At 46.2% G+C, this 16,429-nt stretch overlaps 1 long non-coding RNA gene across 1 annotated transcript in view; it reads left to right on the top strand.

Annotated features, from left to right (window-relative positions):
- The window catches only part of LOC138524050 (uncharacterized), a 143,245-nt gene that overhangs the window by 119 nt on the left and 126,697 nt on the right, over nt 1–16,429 (top strand). The window lies entirely within an intron of this gene.

The following is a 16,429-nucleotide window of genomic DNA, read 5'->3' as shown; positions in this document are numbered from 1 at the left end:
AACAACTTGATTGTCTCTCGACGGTTACTAATAGTTGGTATTGTTTTCTTTTACAGAATTTCCGCAATGTAAGAAACGGTTGGGGTCACATGGGAGGACCAACCCTGCGCAGGGTGTTGTTTGGCTTTCATTTTAGGTCCTGAATCTGCAAACGCTAACACAACCCTCTCCCACCGGCTTAACAGGGCAGTGAGTGACCAGGGGAAGGGGCAAGGATGGCGGCGCAAGTCAGAAGTCTAGGCTCAGCAATGGAGCCTGATGGGGACAAAGTAAAAAGGGGCCGAGAGCTAACTGAGACAAAACGGCAGAGCTTTCTGTAACAATTATATTGCATTTTAGCAATATATCAATTTTTTTTAAAGCGTATAGGTAGTTACAATGTAATACAAAAGCAGAAATCACTTTCATCAAATTACGCGTCTGCTTAAGCAATTGCTATTTGTAGGGGGAAATAGTTTTAAAGTAACAATCATAAATATCACTCAGAAGTCTGCTGGCCTCTTCATGTAATTGGGATAGTTTTTGGGGAGGGCCAACTCGTAAATCAAAGATTGAAATCCAGGCGGTCCGTCCTCGGTCCCCGTGCCTGTTTATACTCCTTACCCAAAAAACAATGCATGCGCGCGCGGGCCGGGGAGCGCTAACATGAACCCATAAGGGCGGGTTTCCAGCCCAGACTTGCCGAGGGAGACAGGCTGGCACATTATGCTCCTTCCCCCAGCCCCCTGCTGAAAATGCCGAAAATGGCACCGATCTTAATTTAGTGGCACAGGGCTTGTCTCTGCCGATATGCGAGGCCATACAAAATAGCCCCAGGTGCATCGAAACCGCATTGCTAAGCAATCCGTTTACAGCGATGCACGAAAGAGAAGAGAGGGTAGCTGAACCAAGGGCAGAAGGGGTTAGTAAGTGTATGTGGTAATCAGTGGCGTCTCAAGAAATCAATGATAGGGGGCAAACCAGGGGCCATAAATAGAACAAGGACAGGGGGTGGCCGCACATCAAATACGGGTCAACAGGGCAAATTGGTTTCAGTAAATATATATTTAAACAAGCTGGTTATAAAAGGATGACTTCTGCAAGTTCAGAGTAGGTTTAAGTCAATAAAAGTTTTGCATCAAGTTAATATACACCCCATAAAATTAACTCATATTCAATAGTTGCAAAAAGGCCCTAAAAAGCTCCAAAGGCCTTTAGTCCTACAATGTTTTACCGCGTGTTTTTCATTTAACACATGTTATCATTTAAATCTTTAAAACAATGAATGCAAAATTACATTACAAAAAAATGGAAAATTCTGAAATCCCCCCCAAGTTTCCCTTTTATCAAGAGCATTTAAGGTCCAACCCCCAGCACCCCGAATGGCACCCCAGCTAAACTTACATGCTGCAACTCCAAAATGACAGTGCGACTGTCTTCCTTAACGTGCCCTTTGAGTGTTTCAAACAGTTAATCCATAACAATTTTCTTGCTAACCCTTGCCCATTATTTCATGTTCAACAATAATAATCATATGGAGTTTTTATTTAGTGCTTCATGACAGATGCCTTCCTCTTCTAAGTGCTGTAAAAGTGTTATTACTACCCAAATCAACGGTAATTGTAAGATACTGTAAAGTGGTCTTGTACAGTGCATTTCTGAAATGTGTCGTAGCCTTCTGGCGTGTGGTTTTGACAGAACGAAAGAGCGGGTGCTTATAAGAGAATGGCACGTAGTAAACATGTGGTGTTGATTACTGTGGGCCGGAAGTGTCAGGGTCCTCAGTGCTGGTATGGTTCTATGTGGCATTGATAGTATAGTGAGCAGGGGGTGGGGTTTGGGATGGCTGCGGGGACACCCCCGCACCCCCTGTTCACAATATAGTGAGCACTGAATACGTGATCTGGTCGAACTTTTCAGCCATTCGGAATTTTCAAACGGCAGAAAATCGGCCAAATCGCACATTCAGACATGTTTCTTCAGTCATTCTGGCCTAACTATATAACGTGATTGTTATTTTACCTGCATGAGAAGCTATTGTTCTCTAAAACTCATTGTTCAATCGTTAAAGACTGTTACTACTTGTCCCTAATTAAGGAGAGTGAATACTGCTAAGACCATTACCAAATGCCTAACCTTGACAATACAAGTGGTACAACCTTTAACTTGTGAAAACTACATTAAAGAGTGGTCGCGTGTGCCTAATTGTAATTCCCAAAGGAGGACTGACCTCTATCCTTCACTTTCACACGGGAATACAATTGTATACCCATCTTTAAACCTTGAAAACTAAAAAAAAGAAGTGGTTGCATGTGCCTAATTGGGATTTCTAAAGAACGACTGAATTCTATTCTTTATCTTAACATGGCATACCTTTAATTTATAAGAAGTTAAAGTGTATAACTGTTGAAGAAGAGAACAAGCATTTCCCAACCCAAGAGTCTTCCCATATTAACAGGGAGCCCCACCTTACTCAGAGTTAAGAAGTTATATAGCTTTACTGTGAATTTAATAACAGTTCATTGGCCTAAGAAACAAGTATGCAAGTATTACCTGAAGCTAAGAGAGTGGCACCAACGCTTCCGGTTAATTACTTGTGGTGATAACTGGCAGAAAGGTATACGTGAAGTTGGGGAAGGGAAACTGGCTGCTTGTAAAGACTTTTCTGAAGTTGATAGAACCTGTATTGCCAGAGACCACGGGAGACAGAGAGAAGTTGGTCTTAAAAGCAAATCCAGGTTGTTATTGCAGCAGACAGAATAGAGAGGCTGGCCCTTTTGAAGAGCGTTATTCAGAGGAAGAGTGCCTTGCCTACTTGAGGTTGTTGGAGTACTTTGAAGTATATCTTGTCGAAAGCCCGTCTAGAAGTACAAATCACTGAAGCTGTGGTAGTAGTTCATTGTACTGAAGCAGTGGTGGGCTATCTTGTTGTCAATAGATACAACATTGTAGTAGTCCAAACCAAGTGGAATACTGTCAGACAAAGGTGAATGGTCTCATAGTGGAGCATAGTGGAGCAAGTAGAAGTGAAGTTGCTGAAGTGGACACAGCAGCACTGAGAGTCATCCTGACAAATATACCATTGTGAATTCTGAAGCTGCAACCAAGAGAACACTAACTGTTAACCAAGAACTGTGTATCACTAATAGTTGTGGATATTGCATTTTCTTTTGAACTGTGGCAAGTCTTCTTGAAAAGGTGACAAAGCATTTTGGCTGGGATTACCATTGATGCTATTTGGTGGAAGTGGAAAGTGGATATTTCACCAACGGGAAGCAATTTCTTATGTTTGGAACTTTGGTTAACAAACCTTTACATTGACTTTGAAACATCAAGAACTGATTTGAGTCATTTCTTTCTGCGGCTGAACATTGACAGTATTGACCTTGAATCCTGGGGAAGGGAAATCACCCAGGACATTAGAAGGTTATTCAAAGACTGTGAATGGTGTTCATGCTATGTTGTATTCCATATATTTTCTTTGTGTATTTGTTGCTTAGTGTGAGGGCCAGTTATCCTGTGTTAGAGTTTTTCGCCTTAGCTTTGGTTGGGTAGGGAAATTATCAGCAGAGTAGGGAGAGTGGGGCAATTTTTTGCAATATTTTGTTTAATAAAATGGCATATGTTGATAAATCATCAAACAATGGTCCACCTTGCATTACTGGCCCCTCACAGTATGACATCAGAAGGCGAAGGACACTTGTTACAGAAGCCTAGATTAGACCCCTGGGAACAGGCTTTCTTTGGACTAATCTGCTGTAGTATTTTGCCTTTATAAGGGGGATCCAACCACCACCTTAGTTGATTCTTCTTTGGACTTCAAGACAAGAAGGATTCACCTGTAACTCTTTAAGGTTTCCAGTCTATTCCAAAGTATTCTGCCATAGAAAGTAAGACAGAGATTTCCAAGCAAGAAGCACACTCTTGTCCCTAATGATCCCCAGAGCCTATGACCAGCTGGCTGGACAAGAAGACACACTGCAACTGGGACACTGGTACCCAGGACCCAACTAACTGAGGTGGATCACCATGCATCTCCAACCCACCTCGACCCCAGTTTGGGGACCTTCAAAAATGTCTAAGTTGCTGCAAGAGAACCTCCAGAGTCACCTCTGGCCTAGATGCTCGATCGCCTGCAAATCTCACAGTCCCGCTCCATGCCAAAGCTCTGCCTTCTCTGCATGTGAGAGATATCAAGTCTTCTAATGTCCATATCTCTACACCATTCTTGGGCTACCACCTCCAAGCTGATGCCACTGCAGTAGCCCAATGCTATGTTGAGTCAGCCGAGCCTGCTTGCTGCAGAAGGCGACTCCCCACTTCTCCGCACTTGATGTTGCCCAGTCTTCCAGTGCCACTGACCTGACATCCCCTGCCATCCCCAGAGTGCTTGACCCACAAGTCATTGCTGCTGCTGAATAGCACTGCATCATTTGACCTAGCGCCACCGCTCCCCGACTCGGCATCAGCGTAGTGCTGAAAGTGCACAGACTCCCATTTCAAAGCCAAAAGCCCTGGCTCAATGCTTTTGCGCCCCAAAGATAAGAATATAAGATATTTTCAGTAGTCCCGTCCCCCTGGTCCTCCTTAAAGAGTCTTAGTGACTGATAAGACTCTACCCTTTGCTTTCTAATGATGCTTTCAAGTACATTTGGCGTTTGCTGCTTAAATCAATTGCCTGCACACCTGTCTTTGCCCAGAATATCCTCTTTCCTGTCCTAAGCAAAACCAAAAGTTGATGGCTGGAATGTTTATAATGAATCTTAATCATGGGCACAGCTCTGGGTAACCATCCAGACCATCGTTTTTCAGCCTGCCGAGCCACTACAGAAGGGGAAAGACCATATACAAATCAGGCTTGGTCCCACCTCAAAAGGGGCAATCCAGCCTGAACTGCTAGATCACATCCCTTCTGCACGAGACCACAAGCATTCCCAGACATGTTTTGGCCACATTGTGCGTCATAAGTGAAGAGTAGCTTGGGTAGGCCCAGTAGGCCCAGTAGGCTCGGGATCCACATCTGGGCATACCAGTCCCACTCGGGGTGCCATAGGCAAAGCCAAAAGACGATGGCTGGAGGGGTTAGAACTAATCTTGACCACAGACACAGTTCTGGGCAAACCTCCACACCACAGTTTTGAAGCTTGCCAAGCTACTACAGGAGGGGGAAGACCACATGCAAAGGCCGAAATATGCCTGGGGTTGTTTGGGTTTCCGGGCAGAGGGGATCTGGCCTAGCAGTTCAGGCTGGACTGCTCCCATTGGATGAAGTACCTGACTCATTTGCATATGACTGTGCTCCTTTTCCAATGCTGCAGACGGGCTAAAGAACAGTGGTATGGAACGTTGCCCAGAGCAGTGCCAGTGGTTCTGATGTTTCCAAAACCTTCCAGGCATCCCTTTTTTGGTTATACTCTTTCCTGTCATATGCTGCATTCTCTGATTTCTCCTTTACAGGGGTGGATCCTTAGTGTGCATTTTTGTTAGTTTAAGTGAAGATCCTGTTTTTCTAGACCCTTGGTTGGACATACTTTTATTTTTGTACCACTGTACTATTGTTGTTTGTTTTGCATCTTTGCTAGCTCACACACCTACTAAAAATGATAGCCTGCCCTCAGCCCAGGTTACCAAATGAGGGGGGTGTACACCTGGTGGGTTCTGGTTATATCATGACTATGGTTACCTGCTCGTTTAGTGGCAGTGTGGGGCTGAGTACACGTTTCAGACACTACTCATCCCTGTACAACTGCAGAGCAAATGTCATTTCGTCAATATAGCATTTGTATTGCTTCCATGCCATTAATTACAGGTACAATTCTAGCTGTACCTGTAATATATTGCTAATTGTAACCTAAGAATAATTTGATTAACTGAATGTAACCCAAGATAACTATTACCTGCCAACCAAACCATCTTGCACCAGACCCACAGCCTCTGCCCACCCCCACGCACCCCACCCACAATGGACATTACACCTGATGCGAGTACCTTACCGCACAGCTCACTATTGGTCTTAAGCCTGCTCTGATCAACACCAGGTCACTCGCAGCTCATGCACTCGACATGGCTGACCTTATAACCACCCACTACCTGGACTTTATAGCCATTACTGAAACCTGGCTCCACGCTGCCTCAGGACCTCTGCTATCATTAGCAATCCCGAAGACTACACGATCATTAGATGTGACCGTAACACAGACCAAACTAAAGGAGGCAGTGTCGCCATCATCCACAAAACTTCAATTAACCTCTGCAGCACCACCCCTTGCCTAATTACCTCAGCAGAGCTACTCACAGCCAAGCTAGCCATTACCCCCAACTGGACCATCACACTCCACATCCTATATAGACCGCCTGGCCCACTATCATCGTTTGCTGAGGACCTGTCCCTCATCCTCACTGACAACACTAAGTCTAAGTCTCAAATCATAGTATTAGGTGATTTCAATCTAGGCTACCTAGACCCCAACAACGCCTCCGCCCAGGACATCAACAAACTGCTACTTAAGCTAGGCTTCACACAACAGATCACTCTGCCTACCCATTCCAAGGGCAGGACCCTCCATTGGATAGCTAACTTAAACTGTGACACAAATATCGAATCCATTGAACCATGCGCATGGACCAACCACCATTTTATCACCTTCAGCATCCCCGCTAAAATCATCCATCCCACGCCCAATATAGCCCCCGCCACCGTTACTAGAAATAAGCTTAATATAACTTGCGCTAAACCACTCCCACTTATCCTCCCTGCTCTCAATGATATCTCGTCCTCATGCTCTGACCCCACTATCTTGGATGACTTGTACAATCAAACAATGCTTAAAGCGCTTGATCTTATCGTGCCCTCTAAACTAAGAAAACCCAAACCTCGGGCCCACCTCAACTCCTGGTTCAGGCCACAGCTGAGAAAGGAAAGGATGCAAGGAAAAAAGGACCCTTGAAGCACGATGGAAAAGCAATCCAATGGAAGCCAACAAAGCTAGTGTTGCCTTTAAACTAAGCCAACAAAGCTAGTGTCCCCTCTAAACTAAGAAAACCCAAACCTCGGGCCCACCTCAACTCCTGGTTCAGGCCACAGCTGAGAAAGGAAAGGATGCAATGAAAAAAGGACCCTTGAAGCACGATGGAAAAGCAATCCAATGGAAGCCAACAAAGCTAGTGTCGCCTTAGCTACTCTTAATTACAAAGAAGCCATACTCACAGCAAAAAAAGAGACGTACAATAAATGCATTGAACTTGCCCAATCTAACACCAAGGAGCTATTTAGAATCCTGTCATGATTCCTGCCCCTCATGTCCCCAGCCCTCCAAGATGTCAGGCTGGAGCCAGGCCACGATCACCTATATGGCCCTTAAGGGCCTCTCCATCCCTCCAAAGACCCACTTGGAGTCAGACTTGGCGCTTGTGGCACCAGACTTACTCACTCCCATAGGATAACATTGGGGATTGGACTTGTAGTGCATTGATGGGGACAAGATGGATGCCCCCACATATTTCGGTTCCCAGAACTGCATGTGCAGTCTAGTCTTTTGGGTATGGTTCAGCCCAGAGACACCTGGGATACCCAGAGACTATTTAAGCCACGCCCAGGCTGAGAAACATGCTTTGCGTTTTCAGCACCTGCAGCGTGACACTCACCGTATTCGGATCGGTCTCCAGTAGGCCTGCATCTTTCTTCTGCACTCAGCTCCTGCAAGAACAAGAACACCGTTAGGAACAGCCTTACCTTGCGGCGCTTCTGCCCATAATTCATCACTCCTTCTGTTTTGCGGGCATCTTCGGCGGTGTCATTCCCATCCTGGCATGCCGCTTCCTAAGGAAAAGGGAAAAGAACAGAAAAAAGGCATTAGTAAGCATTCTGCATATCTTCGCTTATTTTTAAAGACTGTACGAGCTTCAAACGCTTACCTGAATCCCAGCCGCTCTGGGGGAACTCTGTCTCCGGAACTTCTCATCCATCTGCAAGAGGGAAAAGACACTCCAGGTTAGCGTGGAAACATCTAGAGGCGCCGCATACAGCGCTTACTCACCGCATTTGTTCTTCATAACCGGCATCCACGCTGAAAACGTTACGGCACCTAAAAGACACAGAAAAAGAACACAGTTCAATACAAATACAAAAGGGGTGCATCGCGCTCTCACTCACCTTCAGCGCTACTCATCTCAGCAGCACGCCGCCATCCCCGGACGCCGGCCATCATCTAAGGAAGGAAAGGAACAAAGTTAGAGAACTGTTCAAAAGACTCATTATACTTACCTGTCGGACTCTTGCCATTGAAGTAACTAGGAAGCAACAAGCCTGCATCAATCAACGTGCCCCTGCGCTGAAAGCAGGACGGAGAGCACACTATCCAAGAAAACAAGGTGAGCTGTGGATCAAAGGGAAGGGTTGGACCCCGGGGAAGAAGGGGTTCAAGCACACAGAGACAATAGGGAGTTAAACTCTACCAATCCTGTGTTTCAGGCCCAGTCTCCAGTCGAGTAGCCTCCAGGGAAGGGTTCAAGGTCGTAAGAGGTCAGAACAGGCTGAATGACATCCCCGTGGATACCAGGTGAGCATTACAAATCCTGAAAGAGCTAGAATCCCCTGCCACTCCCCCCGATACTTGTTCCAAAGACAGCACCTGGTGTACTAAGATCCAAAAAGCCCTCCTTGGAAAAATAGTCACCTTCCAAACCAAAATCAATGATAAAAAAAATAGTTTGCAACCCAGCCTGCAACACAAACCACCCCAGGCTAACATCAACCCTAACAGCGAATCCTTGAAACCCTTCAGCTTCACACCTCTCTCCATCACTGAAGTAGAACACATTATCAATAACCTTAAACCTACCAATTGTCAGGGGGACTCCTGCCCTGCTACCATCATTAAGGAAGCCGCTCATAACTTAGCGCCCTTCATCACCACACTCATAAACTCCTCCTTCAGCACTGGGGTTGTCCCTGACAACCTCAAGGATGCCTGGGTCATCCCTCTCCTGAAAGAACCTACCTTGGACGCCAGCATACCCCCTAACTACCGACCAATCACTGCGGTCCCTTTCCTCTTAAAAATTCTTGATCGTGCTGCATACCTACAGATCCAAGATTGCCTAGAAACCAATAATCTTCTGGGTCTGAGGCAGTCTGGTTTCCGCCCGCGATACAGCACTGAAACAGCTCTACTTGACCGTAAAACCCAGATTGAAGACCTCAAAGATAAGGGCAAACTAGCCGTCCTACTCCTCTTAGATCTGTCCACGGCCTTCGATTTGGTAAATCACCAAATCCTATGCCGTCACCTAAGAACTGCCGCCCACTTCTCGGACAAAGCGACAGCCTGGATCACCTCATTACTGGATAATAGATCGATGCGAGTCTTCTCCCCTACCGTCACCGCAGAACCTTCCCCAGTCACTTGCGGAGAGCCTCAAGGATCCTGTGTATCCCTGACACTCTACAATGTATTTACAAAACCTCTATTTGACATTTTGGATCTTCTGGGTGTTACGTATACCAACTACGCTGATGACACCCAGATACTTATCCCCATCACAGGTGACCACAAATCCGACTCACTGCCATCAACGCCATTTATCAAGTTATCCAGGCCTGGATGGCTCAGCACAAACTGTGCTTAAATGACGACAAGACGGAGCTCATCATCCTTTGCTCCCACCAAAGACTTAACAAACTTGACCCTCGTTTAAAGTCTTAACCATTGATGGCAACATCATCAAAGTGGCCAAGGACACAAAACCGCTTGGTTTCTACATCGACTCCACTCTCTCCCTATCCAGACACACCAACGCAGTATCATCATCGGCTTCATACACTTGCAAGCTCATCACAGCTTGCCGCCCCTTCCTCTCACCAGCCAACTGTACCACACTAGCCAGGACCTTGGTCCTATCCAAAGTTGATTATTGCAATGCTCTCTATCTAGGGACTAACCAATGCAATATGAATAAACTTCAAATCATCCAAAATAATGGCATCAGAGCAGCACTCAATATTCCTAGGATCCTCCACATTTCTGACTCCAGACGAAGCCTTTGCTGGCTCTCGGTCTCCCAAAGAGTCTCCCTCAAAACACTCGCTTTCCCACACAAAAGCCTCGCCAATCAAGCCCCTAGCTACCTAGCCAGTAGATTTGCACTACACACCACTATGAGACCTCTCAGAAGTGCCCAAACTGTCTCTCTGTCCCACGCTTCAATTTGCAAAAATCTGGTGGACGCAGCTTCCCAGTCCTAGCAGTCAAGCTGTGGAACTCGCTACCTAATCCACTTAGAGCAGAAACTTCGTTCCCGGCCTTCACGCGCAAAGCTTCAGCCTGGTTGTCTGCCCAGGACTCGCCATGACTCCTATCTCATAACGTCCAGGGTCTCTACAACTGCGTCACTGACTCACTGCCATTACCTGCTCTTTCACATTATATATTCCCTGTATAAATGGCTCTTTATGTATATCTCATTCAACTGCCTTATTTTACCATGTTTGTAATTACATGCTGTATAATTTGTATATATGTATACTCTATTCTAATGCTTTATTTTATCATGCCTGTAACTAAATGATGCGCCCGGTTGCCCTGGGGCCTGGTGCGCTATATAAATAAATAAAATACAAAAAATAAAAAATATTGCAACCACTACGCTTATGTAACCAGCGCCTAGATGGCTCAGGGCTAAGTGAGCTTAACACATGTCCAAATAAATACATTCTGTGTCTCCATTACAATGTGTGTGCATGTTATATAAGCTCCAATGTTACCCGGGCCTAGGAAGTGGGTCCTTTGGTGCTACGACCTTTTCCCATCCTCATCCCCCTGCCTTTGTCTTAGCCCTGCCTCTCCCTCATTCTCGTTTGCTTCCTGCCCATGTGTGTGCGTCTCTCTCTCTCTCTCTCCCTCCGACTTCCCTTCTTTGCCGTGCTCCTCTCATTGCCTTACTGGCGCCTCTTTCTACCTCACACCACCCATCCCCACGCGCAATCTTTATCCGTTCACCTCATGTCATGCTCCATTTTCTGTATCACTCTCTCGGGGTCATCTCTCTGCCTAACCCCTTCTCCTCCCCATGCCCTTTCTGCGGTTTCAGTACACACTCCTGCTTATTTGCTGCACCCTCGCTCTCCCCTCCTCAACCCCCATAGCCCTCTCCCTGGCTCGCCCCTCTATGTCTCTCTCAGTACCGCACCCCCTCCTCGTGCTCCTCTCTCGCCCCCTTCCCCCATGCTTCTTTAACTCCCCCCCCCCTACTCCCTCATGCTCGTTTCTCTGTCACCCCGCCCCCGCCCTGCTCTGTCTCTGGCTGCTCACAGCCACATGTCAGAGTTGACACTAATGAAATCTCCCAATTAATTACAACACCGAATCCAATTACAGCATTACAGGCGCTAACAGGCCTAAGGGGAGACTTTAAATCAGAGTCAAGTAGCTCTCGCTTTATCCTCCGTGAGATGCATTCGCCCCCCCCCCCGTCGCTCTCAGAAGTATTCCCTGCACCCCCTAAACCTTTCACAATAAACATGCCCGTCTTGCAACTGCTTGGAAGTCAGGTTGGATGCATGGCTCTCGCATAGTCCCAGGCCCACCAGGTGTCCCCCATGTAGTCCTTTTGTTGCTGCTTGCAGGTGGGGTCACTGCGCCAGGGCAATGGTAGAAGCCAGCGTCCGGGCACAGTGTACATTTGGCATTCTAGTGGGCACAGCAAGGAGATCACTGTGTGCGGGGTATTGCCAAAAGTCAGGCTCCAGTGACTGCTGGGCACTGCTACAGCCCATGCCCGTGGGGCACTGCAAGTATGGTCAATGTTACCAGGGCATGAATGCAGGGATAGACGGGCATATACGGAGCTCTGGAGATTTCCTGATAGGCCCCTGCACCGTGGGCTTCTTTTGTGTGGTAACCTATGTTATTTCCAAGTTTTCCCATAGGAAAAGATTTGGTCTTTCTGAAAATGTGTAATATGGGGCCACTTTGAACATTTTTTACAGTGCTGTTACATTCCAACGCAGACACAGAGTGGATAAAGTATGTGACTTTATTTCGTGTCTCTCGCTCTGACGAGAACATACCCCTGTTCCACATGACATATCTCCACGTTTCCTCACTGGGGAAGACATAGACATGGGACAGGGGGGCAGACATAGAAACAGGACACTACATCTCCCTTTTACATAAATCATGACATGTCACATTATTCCATTTGCTCTATCCACCTTGATGGTTTTCGGATCACTCTCTTTGACGGACTCCGCCTCTTCGATGTCTTTGGCACTGTAACTGTCATCAGTATCTAAGTCTGCATACATATAGTCAGAGCAGCTTCATTGTGAGCTCATTACGTCAGCTGGCTCTTCATGATCAGGAGTGACCTCTGCAAGTTTCCTGAAAAACAATACGTTTCTGGTGATGGGACGACTAGAACCTTCAGCGGACACCATGGACCCTTGAACCGCTGTCACAGTCAAAAAGCTGGGATGAAACGCTGACACATCCTTCTGCCCTTGAGATTAACGTACTAGCACGAGCACCCACTTGAATGTTCGATTCCTCGGCTCTTCTCCTCCCATCTGCATACCTCTTAATGTTCAGTTTACTTGAGCCATCTCTTATCTCTTATCCAAGCCTTCTAATCCAGGCCCGGACAGCTCACTGGAGCCACTACTTGTGGCAGCCGTGTTCGTACTACTCTGCCAAACATCAGTTCCGAAGGGCATACTCCCGTCAAACTATGCAACATGTTTCTGTAGTCTCGTAGCAATGTGCAGATGACTTGCGTGAACAACCCTCGGGTGAGGGTGATACTTAAAGCGTACGTTTGATGTTGACCATTAACCCTTCTACAGTGCCATTGGCCTAAGGCCATAGCAGGGTGATCCTTCGATGTTAAAACCCCAAATATTCCGCAAACATGGCAAACTCTCGCCCACTGAAGGGCGGACCATTGTCCGACTTTACTGTTGAAGGGATACTGTAGTCGGCAACGATCTTGTCAAGAGCTGGAATTACGGCCTGGGCAGCAGTAGAGGAGACCAGATGTACCTCCGGAAAGCGAGACATCTCGTCATCAGCCACTAAGACGTATTTGCTATTTGTCAATGGCACAAACATGTCAATAGCCACTTCATCTCACACCTTCAGGGACAGTGGTATCATTTTCAGTGGTTCTGGGAAAGTGCTAGGAGCCACTGAATTGCAAATGGCACATGTTTCAAGAGTTGTCTGTATTTTGTCATCCATTTTTGCAAACCACACTTTTGTTCTGAGCTGTCGTTTAGCAGAAACGATCACTCTGTGCCCTATGTCCGCCAGACCAATTACTCGATCCTGCAGGGAATGGCAATTCTGTTCTCCTTTAACAGCAGACCTTGTGGAGAAACGTACAGCACATTCTTCAAGAGATTAAATGTGTTCAGTAGTTTCCATTCACACTCCGAAAATATTTCATCGCTGCTGTGCGATTCATGCCACTTCCCTGTCGTCACCTTGTATTTGACTTGTGTCAAGACTTTGTCCTGGAGTAGTGTCTTGACAATCTCTGGAATGGTCAGAGACTTTGGTGGTGTGTTGTCTTCAATGAAATTAATGTACTGATCTGATTTTGGAAGACTGGTCTTTTTCTTTCACAGATAGGGGATACCTGGACAGGAAATCCGTCGGATTGTTGTCTTCCCTTGGCCGGTGGATAGTGTCAAAACAATACTCTTGTAACATAAGCCCCCAGCATGCGATCCGCAGAGGCCATGCAAGAGTCTGACGAAATGTGTGATTTTATCTCAGTGAAGGCTTCCTCATACTCCAATGACCATGCAATTTATTGTCCTTTGCCTGTGAGAAGTCGTAATGGTGTACTAACCGAAGCAAAGTCCTGAATGTATCTTGTGCAGTAGCTGGCCATGCCCAAAAATTACTGTACTACTGATGGTGATGTGGGAGTTGGCATGGTAATTAAAGCGTGGCACCTTGAAAGGATCAGGCTGTAGACCTCCGCTTGAAAATTTATGTTCAAAGAATTTCAGTCTCAATTTGCTGAACTCACACTTGGCTGCATTCAATGTCAAGTTAGCACTCTACAGTGCCATACACACTCGTCCCAGAGTGTTGCCATGCGCCTCCCGTGTGTCCCCAAAAATTAAAATGTCATCACTGTAGTTAAGGCACTGTGGAAAGTTCCTGGTGATTTGATGGATTTCGTTCTGAAAGATTTCAGCTGCCGATGAGACTCCCAAAGCTCAGTCTCTTGTACCTGAATAATTCCAAATGTGTCGAGAAGGTGGTGATATAACGAGATTCAGGGTAGCCTTTTTTTAAGTCCTGTTTTGAGAACAACTTTGACCCCTGCAGTAGATGCATCATATCCGTCATTCTTTGAGACAGATGCCTTTCTCTCTCAGTAGCCAGTTTGGGTGCTGAAATATTTCCTCCATTTTCTTTTTTTGGGCACAAGGACAATTGGAGAAACCCATAGAGTGGGCCCTGTTGCATGTTCAATAATATCTTGATTCAACAGTGATTGTATTTCATCTTCTACTTCTTTTTCAATATTTAATGTGATTCTCCGATAATACTTTGCGACTGGTTTAGTGTTGGGATTGATGTGCAATTTAATTTGCTTCTCTTTTAGGTTCCCAACCCAGTTAACAGCAAGGGAAACATCTTGACGATCATGTCTTAGGGTTCTGTGGTGTACGCCGATATGATTTGGTACATTATGTGCACCAACACCATTTGCATGGTTGATTTGTAGCTGAGGATTCTTCCTCCTGGCACCTCACCTTTCACAACGTAGATGATACATTTTGCAGATTTGTCTTTGTATGAGCAGGTTGTTTCAAACATCCCTTTATATTTAAGCGGTGTGTTAGATCCATAGGGATATATGTCAGTATGTTTGAGCCCTTAATCGTGGCACCTGTATCAATTATTAATTTTATTGTGCTTCCATTTAGTTGAAGGAATAGTGTTAAACTATATTCTACTGTCATCTTATTTCCTATGGCATGGACATATCCTCTCTTGCAATCGCCACTTGAGGATGAGTCAGGGTCATCTTGACATTTGGGTAAGGCTGCTATGTACCTTAGCTTTTGTCGTGTCAACTTTCTTCTCTTTTTTTCCAGAGTGGATGCCCTGCAATATTCATCTCTCTTTTCTGTGTAGCTCCTGGCCCCTCTCCACCAGGCTGCTTTCATGTACAAACGTATTTTCAAGGAATGCTGCCTCTATCACCGGCATGCTTGCAGGAAAAATGCATAGGCAGCGGGGTAAGGGTGCTAAGCAGACGTGCTCTCTTTCCACATTAATTCCGCCGCACGGCATACACAAGGTGCCAGAGTAGGCGCTGTTGCACAGAGCAAGAGCTTCTTATGGAGGTCCGCCGGCATCTGTTGGCTGAACGCGGTCTTACTTGCAGTGCCGTTGTGGTTCAGCACCCTCGGGAGCACATGAGCACGCAAGGTACACCCGTCGCCAGTGTCATATTCCAACGGGATCGGGCCTGTTACAGATATTTTCAATATACAGGAGCCTTAATGATTATGAACACACGGAAAGGATGAAGTATGTGACTTTGCTTCATTCTGTGGCTCTCGCTCTGACAAGAATACCCCCCTGTTCCACATGACATATCCCCACATTTCCTCACTAGGGAAGACACAGATATAAGACAGAGGGGCAGACATAGAAAGATGACACTACAAGGGCTTCTTTTGGTTACCATCCCACCCCTGCATTAATGAAGGTGATTCCCCCTGCCTATTCTCAGCTGGGAATGGCCACAGGAAATGGCAGCAAGGACTACAGGTTGGGTCACTGTGTCCAGAGCATGTCCTGAAACCATGTTCCAAGAACAGTGTTCACTTGGCACGACTGCAGGATATGAATGATGCACTGCATCCTGCCTGCTGTCCATGCCACGTGTGCATGGGTGCAGGCCTGCCCTGTAAATACATTCTGGCTACACAAGTGCCCCCTACCAAGAATCCTGGAGCTTGGATATCACAGGCAAACTGACAAGAACCAGATTTACATCAGCTTTCAAAAGGGTCTGGATGTCAATATGTATTGGAGTGGCTTACTCAAGTCAAGACCTGGATGAACTACACCTGGCACTTACTGAATGCAGACAAAACCCAAGCTTTGCTTATGGGTTCCAGCAACACCTCAACCACCTCACTCACCAGACCATTAACTCTGGGTCTTCTTCAAACCCAAAGACAGCAAGTCCACAATCTGGGAGGTCGGTTCAGTGGCTCACTTTCACTAATCTCTCAAGTAAAGATGTCAACCAAAAATGTATGCTATTACCTGCATTTCCTTTAGGTAATTGTGCCGAGGCGGCTTTTTCCCTGTAGGATAACATTTGTCCCTGCAGTGGGAATGTACTACCTAAGTTACTACAGCATCATGTAGTCGGGGTTACCAGTGAAGTGGATTATCAAACGGCAGAAAAGCAC

This window comes from Ambystoma mexicanum, chromosome 1p (assembly GCF_040938575.1).
Source record: "Ambystoma mexicanum isolate Mex_15411 chromosome 1p, UKY_AmexF1_1, whole genome shotgun sequence".
Classification (NCBI taxonomy): domain Eukaryota; kingdom Metazoa; phylum Chordata; class Amphibia; order Caudata; family Ambystomatidae; genus Ambystoma; species Ambystoma mexicanum.
This window is presented reverse-complemented; position numbering and strand designations above follow the sequence as displayed.